Here is an 8,875-nt window from a genome sequence, read left to right as displayed (position 1 = left end):
GGCATCACAGCTCACAGCAACCTCCAACTCCTTCCTGGGCTTAGGCGATTCTCTTGCCTCAGCCTCCCAAGTAGCTGGGACTACAGTCGCCCACCAGAATGCCAAGCTATTTTTTTGTTGCAGTTTGGTCAAGGCTGGGTTCAAACCCGCCACCCTCGGTATATGGGGCCTGCGCCCTACCCACCGAGCCACAGGCGCCACCCTAGTAATCACTTTGTTGAAGAGATAGTATTACCTTAGTTAGTTATCCCAACCTCTGTCTGCTTCCTGTTTCATTGAGATAATTTATAAGCTTTTAAAGCCAAACTTTTAAGAAAATATCCAAAATTTTGCTAATGATAAAGACCATTGTTTTATTAATTCCTTATAAAAATTATTTATAATGTCCCTCTTAGAAATATTATAAATTGTTTCTAAAGTACCTTTATTTAAAGGTTCATATTGATGGAAATCAAAAATTTGAAACCCTATTTTTATAAGCACTATATTTTGAATAGCCTCAAAAGCATTGGTCTTCAATTTTCACAATAAATTGTTAAGCTCAAAATATTAATACATTTCTTAATCTAAAGGCAGTGGAGATACAGATCAGAATGGGATAAGGTTCCTACCCTCACAAAATTTGATTTCATGCGAGAGTCTGACAAATTTTAAAAAAAAAGAAAACATTATAATATGGGCAGTGCTAAGGGGGCTCTGTTCTGGGTCACTTCTATGGGCTTTACTGGAGTACATGTGAGGGCTTCCTGGAAGAGGTAAGCTAGGTCTTAGAGAAAGGGTGAGAGTTGTCACCAGCTTGAGAAAGATATTCCAGGAGGCAGGAATAGGTTGTGCCAAGTAAAGTCATTCTCTGCTTGAGTAATCTCTGACAGGTCCAGTTGAAGATATAGCCGAGATTGTCTAACTCTACACTCAAAACTGTATGTGCGTCGGGAATTACAGGACAGGCTTTCTCTGGGCAATGCAGTCTAGAAGCAGGTTAGTGTGGAAGGGAGCTGGGCCCTTTGATGTAAGAAATAAATATAGCTTCAAATAAAGAAATTTGGAGCAATGAATTATAATTAGGTAGGTAAATCTTTTAAATAACCCTTCCATATGTTTCCTCTGTAGGTTTTTCACTGGGGAATCAGAATTTTCTCTAATTTTCCTTTCTGGTTCTATTGAGTAAGACCTTAGTGTACAGGCCTACAGACTGAAGGAAATAAGCCACGGAGAGCGAAGCTTCCTTTCTTTCTGGGTTAAGTCTAATTTTAGGAAGCAGCACAACAGATGCTTAATAAAAACGGATGTTTCTAAGCAGATTTTGCGTATGTGTATGTTTTAAAGCTTTTCCCTTTTCCTGGCCTCATGAAATGTAAAAAAAAATAGAGTGAGCAATTCAATGCTTGCTTCCTTAGTGATTTTTTAAAAACTTTTGAACATGCATCCACGGCACCTTGGTCTTTGCTCTCACCCCCAGAACCAAGGTACTAACTTAAACACACCCTAATGTACTGGTTATGAACAAAGAGTCGGGAACTAGGCGATGATTTGAATTCAGGCACTGCCATTTACTAACTCTATACGCTGGGGTGAGTTACTGGACATGACTACGTCTCAGCTTCCTCATGTAAAATGGGCATAATAATAACAGTGTCAACTTCATAAGAGCTCCTGGGAAGATTAAACAGACACATAGGTGCTGGGAAGGGTACCCGGCATCCATTAGGCCTGACTTAAACATTGGCTAGCCTTATCTATCAAGCAGCATCTAGGAATATATACCCAGACCACTAAGCACATTGACATTCAGCAGCCTTCTCTCTTCTTTCTTTGTTTACGCCCTTGTTCACTGGTCCGTATTTCCCCCCCATCCTTGCCCCTGTTGGTTCCTGGAGCTCTGACTTGATTTGTTCAGAGGGAAAATGTCGCTGGTAGCAATGAGATTAATTGTGTGTTAAGTGATGATACCTGACATCAAGGAAGTAATCTCGAGTTTATTTCTCTATCACTGCTTATCAGGTCCATGTTTTTAGGGAAATCTGAAAAATCTATGACTCAGTAAATGGCTCCTCACCCTTAAAGCTGGGATGATAATAGTTATTATCCTCATCTCTCCTGGTCATTGTAAGGGTCACGGGAGATACAGTTTATGGAAATCTTTTTTTTTTTTTTTTTTTTGAGACAGAGCCTCAAGCTGTCGCCCTGGGTAGAGTGCTGTGGCATCACAGCTCACAGCAACCTCCAGCTCCTGGGCTCAAGCAATTCTCCTGACTCTGCCTTGCAAGTAGCTGGGACTACAGGCGCCTGCCACAACGCCCGGCTATTTTTTGGTTGCAGCCGTCATTGTTGTTTGGTGGGCCTGGGCTGAATTCGAACCCACCAGCTCAGGTGTATGTGGCTGGTGCCTTAGCCACTTGAGCCACAGGTGCCAAGCCCTATGGAAATCTTTTGTAAACCATCAAGGGCAGACAGATATAAAGGATTGTTTTCCTTAACTCAAACACATTCCAATGAGTAGTATTAGCTTTTCCTGGTCTAATGTATTACCTAGTCACTGCAGTGTAATGTCAAGTAGGAATCTTGCCTTGTTCCTAATTTTTATGGGAGGGATTTGTAAAATTTGATCTATAAAATGATGTTTTCTTAGATTACTAATGTGCATGTCAGGTTTAAGACATTTCTTTTCCTGGCTTGCTATCATGAATGGATGTTGTATTTTACCAAATGCCTCTAGAACAACTGTTAATACAATCACATGGGTTTTTTTGTTTTTGTTTTTAAAATAGATTCTTAATATTGAAACATCTGGGCTTGGTGCCTGTGCTCAGTGGTTAGGGCACCAGCCACATGCAGCAGGGCTGGTGGGTTTGAACCCAGCCTGAGCCTGCTAAAACAACAGTGACAACAACAACAAACTAGCCAGGTGTTGTGGCTGGCGCCTGTAGTCCCAGCTACTTGGGAGGCTGAGGCAAAAGAATCGTTTAAGCAAGAGTTTAAGGTTGCTGTGAGCTATGACGTCACAGCACTCTACCGAGGGCAACATAGTGAAACTCTTTCTCAAAAAGAAAGAAAGAAAAAAGAAACATCTGTACATTGCTAGCATGACCCTTTTCTATCATTACTTTAATATATGCCTAGCTATGACGTTTTACATTTTTGTTTTAAACGGCTATATTTATCTGTGCTACATATACTGGGGTGCAAAAATGTATACATATGTTAAGCAATATTACCTAAGTATGACTTTTTGAAGTTAAATGGAACTATGGTAGCAATGTGTAGTATGATATTGGCTCAGAAGATGGCTATAATCAATTGAATGCTAGTGTCACCATGTGACAGGCAGGACAGTCAAAGAAAATGGTGGGAACACAGTTGTTGTTTGAGGAGTGCAAGACCATTTTGAGGTGGTATTTGACACTCAAGAACATTGTGGAGGTACAATGATGATGGAGGCATGAGTGTGCAACAGACCCTCCAACACGCCTAACAGTTGCACGCACTCGGGGGCAGCCTGAGAGGCGCGGTACCATGTAGGACGGGCACACAGGAAGATCCTGGAGGCCTTGTTCAACAAGTCTTGCTTCTTCTGCTGTGGTTCTGGATTAGTTCACACACTCACCACAGACATCTACCGAATAGTGTGCTGGGGAGACAAGGGTTAGCAGAACAGGCATACGATGCATTCTTAAAACAGCAACATGGAAAGTTTTCATCCCAAGATGATTACGTGCACTGAGGCCAGAGAGTTTACCTCGATGAGAATCTCCCAGGACAGTGGATAGGACGAAGAGGTGCTGATGAGTTCCCCCATGTTTTTCCGACTTCACACCCCTGACATTTACCTGTTGGGACCTTAAAGGATGTGGTGTAGTATAGAAAACCGCCTACACTGGTGGACTTTGGGAAGAAATTGAAATAGCATGTACAGTGATACTAGCAGACACTTCGGTCAACGTTGCTCAAGCAGGAATTCTCCACAATCAGAAATGTCTGTATGCTGATGGTAACCACTTTGAACACCTCTTGTGACAGCAGAAATCAAATGTGACTTGTATTCATCTTTTGTTATTGATATATATTATAACAATTATAATATGTATATACATTTTTTGGTACCCTCAGTACATTGCATTATGTGTGTGTATACAGATAAACAGATATAAATATACATAAAGTATCAATGTTATACTGAACCTAGAAAATGAAAAAATTAGGTAGACTTCTCATTTTTTCTTATGCTCTGAGGCAGTTTATCTAGACCTATCTCTCTCTCTCTCATTTTTTTTTTTGTTTTTGGAGACAGAGTCTTACTTTGTTGCCCTCGGTAGAGTGCTATGGCGTCACAGCTCACGGCAACCTCAAACTCTTGGGCTCAAGTGATCCCCTTGCCTCAGCCTCCAGAGCAGCTGGAACTATAGGCACCTGCCATAACACCCGGCTATTTTTAGAGACAAGGTCTCGAACTCCTGAGCTCAGGCAATCCACCCACCTGGGCCTCCAGAGTGCTAGTATTACAGGCATGAGCCACTGCGCCTAGCCTTAGACCAATCTCTTTTCTAAAGCTCTGGCACAATCCACCTGAGAAGCCGTCTGGATTGCATGTGTATTTTAGGGCTAGATCTTTGAGTATCTCTTCCATTTCTATTGTGGTTATGATTCTATACAACTTTCCTACTTTTCTGCAAATGAATCTGTATAATTAATAGTTTTCTAGGCAATTAATCCCTTTATCTAGTGATTTTCAAAATGCTTCTCAGAGAGATGAACATTCTTAGTTTTTGGCTTGCAATTTTGTCTTTTTTGAAAGGTATGCCAAAGGGTTATCTTTCTATCGGATCTTTCAAATAACCAGTTTATTTGGCAGAGTGCTGAGCCTCACGTCTGTAATCCCAGCACTCTGGGAGGCTGAGGCAGGAGGATTGCTTGAGCTCAGGAGTTTGAGGCCAGCCTGACCAAGATCAAAACCTGCCATCTGTGATAAAAATAGAAAAAAATTAGCTAGGAGTTTTAGTGGGTACCTGTAGTCCCAGCTACTGTGGAGGCTGAGCCAGGAGGATCACCTGAACCCAGGGGTTTGAGATTGCTGTGAGCTATGATGATGATGCCACAGCACTCTAGGGAAACAGAATGAGACTCTGTCAAGAAAGGAAGGAAGGAAGGAAGGGAGAGAACTAGTTTAATTCATTATTAATTTCTACTTTTATTTTCCTTCCTTCGTTCCTTCAACTTCCTTCAGAGTTATTTTGTCTCCCTGCCACCCCCTTAGCCAGCTTCTCAAGCTGAAAGCTTGGTTGATCCATTTGTTTTCAACCTGTCTCATTTTCTACCATATGCATGTGAGGATGTGTATTTCCCCTCTGTGTGCTGCCTTAGCCGGTCTCATGGGCTTTGATACGTATGTACGGCTCTTACTGTGATTCAGTTCTAAAAAGCTTATCATTTCTGGTTTTATTTCCTGTCAAACCTAAGATTTGTTTTAGTGGAAGTGCTTTAAAATATCTAAGAGTATAGATTTTTGTTGGTTATCCTTTTTTAAAATTATTTTCTGATTTTGTTTTATTATGTTCATAAATGTGCACTGCCAGAGTTGTACTTTCGGGATTTTTTGTGTTTTTTCTTATGACTTAATACATTTGGAGAATGTCTCTTGAGAGTTTGGGAAAAAATGTAATCTCTGTTAGGCAAAAACTTGTTTCTTTTTATATATTTAGAAGATTACAAACTTTAATTTTATCAGCCAGGACTTCTTGAATCTTATACATTTTTGTAGTATTTGATCAGCCAGTTTCTGAGAGATGTGTCTAAGGCCGCCCATTATGAGAACTTGCCAGAGTCTCCTTGCACTTCTATCAGGGTTTGCCTTACATGTTTCAAGGCCAGGGTGTTAGGTACATAAAGGCTTATGTCTTATATTTGGTGAATTGTAATTTTATAATTATGATATACTCCTTTTAAAGAATATATTTTCATTTGAATTTTACTTTGCACCAAGTAACTATTAGTATGTGTACATACCTAGCAAGCCTTTTTCGATCTCTTTTCCATCTCTTTATTTTCACCTCTCCTGTGCTATCTTTGCTGGTGTTAGGATCACCGATATGTATGGGCTTCTTTCAGACTGTGGCAGAGGTGACCATTTGAGCAATAAAAGTTTGTGTAACTCTCCCTAATGCAGAAAGTGCCCCATTAAGGAACCATTTTTCCAACCCTCCTCACAGCAGGTAACGTGGTAAATTCTCAGTAATGGGGTCTGAGTTAGCAGTGATGGGAATCACCAAGGACTCAAGTATTTTCTCTGCTCAGATTGGATGCACAGATGACTTAACTGCAGATGACTTTGCAGAGAAATGGAGGAAGCAGAGGGAAAAGTAAGTTGCTTCTATTTAATCATTGATTCTGATCAAAGAGCCAGGGAACCAGATGTGTCTGAGCCACGTTGGTGGTGCCAATAACTTGCTCGATGTTTGATTCCTCCACCACTATAAGCTTGCTCAGGTCCAGGACTGTGCCTACCAAGTATCTCATGGCCTCCCTAAAGTTTGGCTTTAGCAGACCCTTCGTTAATATTTATTGTACGAATGAGTGAAGTACTTCACCTTTACTTTCTCCTTGATGTTTACTTTCTAGTGACCCCATTAAGTGATTCTTTTGGTAAGTGAATCTCTGCTTTGACTAGGCCAAGATCTTTCTGTGTAGGAAACCAGGGCATGGAATCAGAGAGTGAGACCAGAGGAAAGGAAGCCTTCTCTCTGTGTCGTTAAAGTCATGGGTTACGCAATGAGGAGCTAGAAAAAGGAAAAATGAAAATAACAAAAAGAAGCTGTGTATCTCAGTAATAATAAAGACCACTTGTGTGAGCACCTGATTTGTATCAGGCACTGAGCTGGGTGCTTTTCATCGTCCTTCATTGAATCCTCCCAACAACTACCGAGGAGGTGTTATTCTCTGTATTTTACAGATGAGCAGACGGAGGATTTGTGCAGTAAATGAGCTGTCCAATGACAGAGAGAAACAGCTGGCAAGGTCAGAATTCAAATCCAAGTCTTCCTGACTTTAAGCTTGAGTCTCCTTCTACTGTACCTTATAAAAGAATTCGGAAGTCTGGGGTTCTCAAAGGTCAGCTGCATGATTTTTAGGATGTCATTTAATTCCTCTGAGCCCTCATCTCCTTGTTTGTGAAATGGGGATAAGAATGACACTGATTGAGTCTTAGTTACTCCCAGAATTATTGTGAAGGCTGAGGGAGAGGATGTCTGTGATGGCAGTGTTTTGTAAGCAATTAAATTCTGCAAATATCAGCCATTTTAGGGTGTCTTGGAGAAGCTTATATTAGACTTCAGAATTTCTAAACTGGACTAAAAGACTTTTGACTGTCAACCTCTCTGTTTTTCAGGGTAGAAATAATGCTTTCAGTCACCCACAAGAGACCAAGTGTCTTCTATTTTAAGTATTCAGCTTTCTCCTCGGTGTTATTTGTAGGTGGGCAAAACTTAGCCAAGTTTCTGTTCCTCAAATCAGTTTTTTAATTTGCATTAGGTGCAAGTGTTGCTTAAACTTATTTGATTATTGTCCAGCTTTATAACACCTTTGCTGAGAGACATGACGTTTTCAAAGGAGGTCTTGGTGGATTGTCATGAGCCATAGGCTGGAGTCCCAGCCCTGGCACTTAGAGGCTGTGGGACCTTGGGTGAGCTACTTCACCCCTTACTTCTCAGGCCCCCACATCTGTGAAGCGATGAGGAACACCGTTTCCCTAAGGAAAGAATGATTGCTCAGAGTCTTGCGTGTTGTGTTAAGCAAACCAAACACCTGCTATGAAGTCTGCACCTCAGCAACACGGCCTGCAGTAGGATCTGTATTTAGTTGTGTTTGGATAAATTTCCCTTCTCTTTTGGCTTTACAGCTTCCTACCTCCAATTATTTTTTTTAATTACACCTGTTCTCCCTTTTGGCTCTCTCTACTGATGCGGGTGAGATGCAAATGTACCTTTTGAGAGTTTTGCTGTGTCTCCTGGGGCCACTTGACAGATAGTGACAGAACGGTAGTAGAAGTGTGTCTTAGACCTGACAGGCTTTGGGGGCAGGAAGTGTTAAGTCAACACATGAGAAAAACGGGGGCAAATGGCTGGAAAAGGCTGAGTGTTAACAACGGATGGGCTTTTCAACAAGCCAACTGCCCCAGGACTGGGTTGGGGCCTGGTGCATGGCCAGAGAGGTACCTAGGTCCAGCAGAAAGTACACAGGCCCAGACCTGACCAGGCTGGAGCATGGTCTTCACTTATTACTAGTAGAACTTAGAAAGGTGAAAGCCTGGTGCAGCAGCTGCCAATAGGTTGTTGCCTTCAAACAAGACGGTCTAAACACCCCCAAATTATTATAAAATAGCTGAGATTTGGTCTATCCATTTCTTGAACACCCCTGGGAGACCCAGGATATGATGGCTGATGAATATGAGGCCATGTCCCTTTGCGCTGGGGGCCAAACAGGCCTGCCCAGGGAGAGGTGGCCTCTCAGAAAGCCCACTTGCACTTTCTGTCTTCCTTTCCTGGAGCTTCCTCTTAGGTGGTAGAGGAGGCAAAGAAAACTAAGGATTTGGGAAACATTCTTTTAATACAAAACTAACCTATCTAAAATCTAGTGAGGTTAAAGCTATCACCAGGAAGCACCATTTTGGACTAGTCACGTTCAAATCCCACTTTCACCCTAGAATATGCATAACCTGTTTTTGTTTTTTGTTTTTTATTAATTGAGACGGAGTCTCACTTTGTCACCCTCAGTAGAGGGCAGTGGCATCATAGCTCACAGAACTTCAAACTCTTGGACTGAAGTGATCCCTTGTCTCAGCCTCCCAAGTAGCTGGGATAACAGGCGCTTGCCACAACACTTGACT

The sequence above is a fragment of the Nycticebus coucang genome, chromosome 16 (genome assembly GCF_027406575.1).
Source record: "Nycticebus coucang isolate mNycCou1 chromosome 16, mNycCou1.pri, whole genome shotgun sequence".
Lineage (NCBI taxonomy): Eukaryota > Metazoa > Chordata > Mammalia > Primates > Lorisidae > Nycticebus > Nycticebus coucang.
This window is presented reverse-complemented; position numbering follows the sequence as displayed.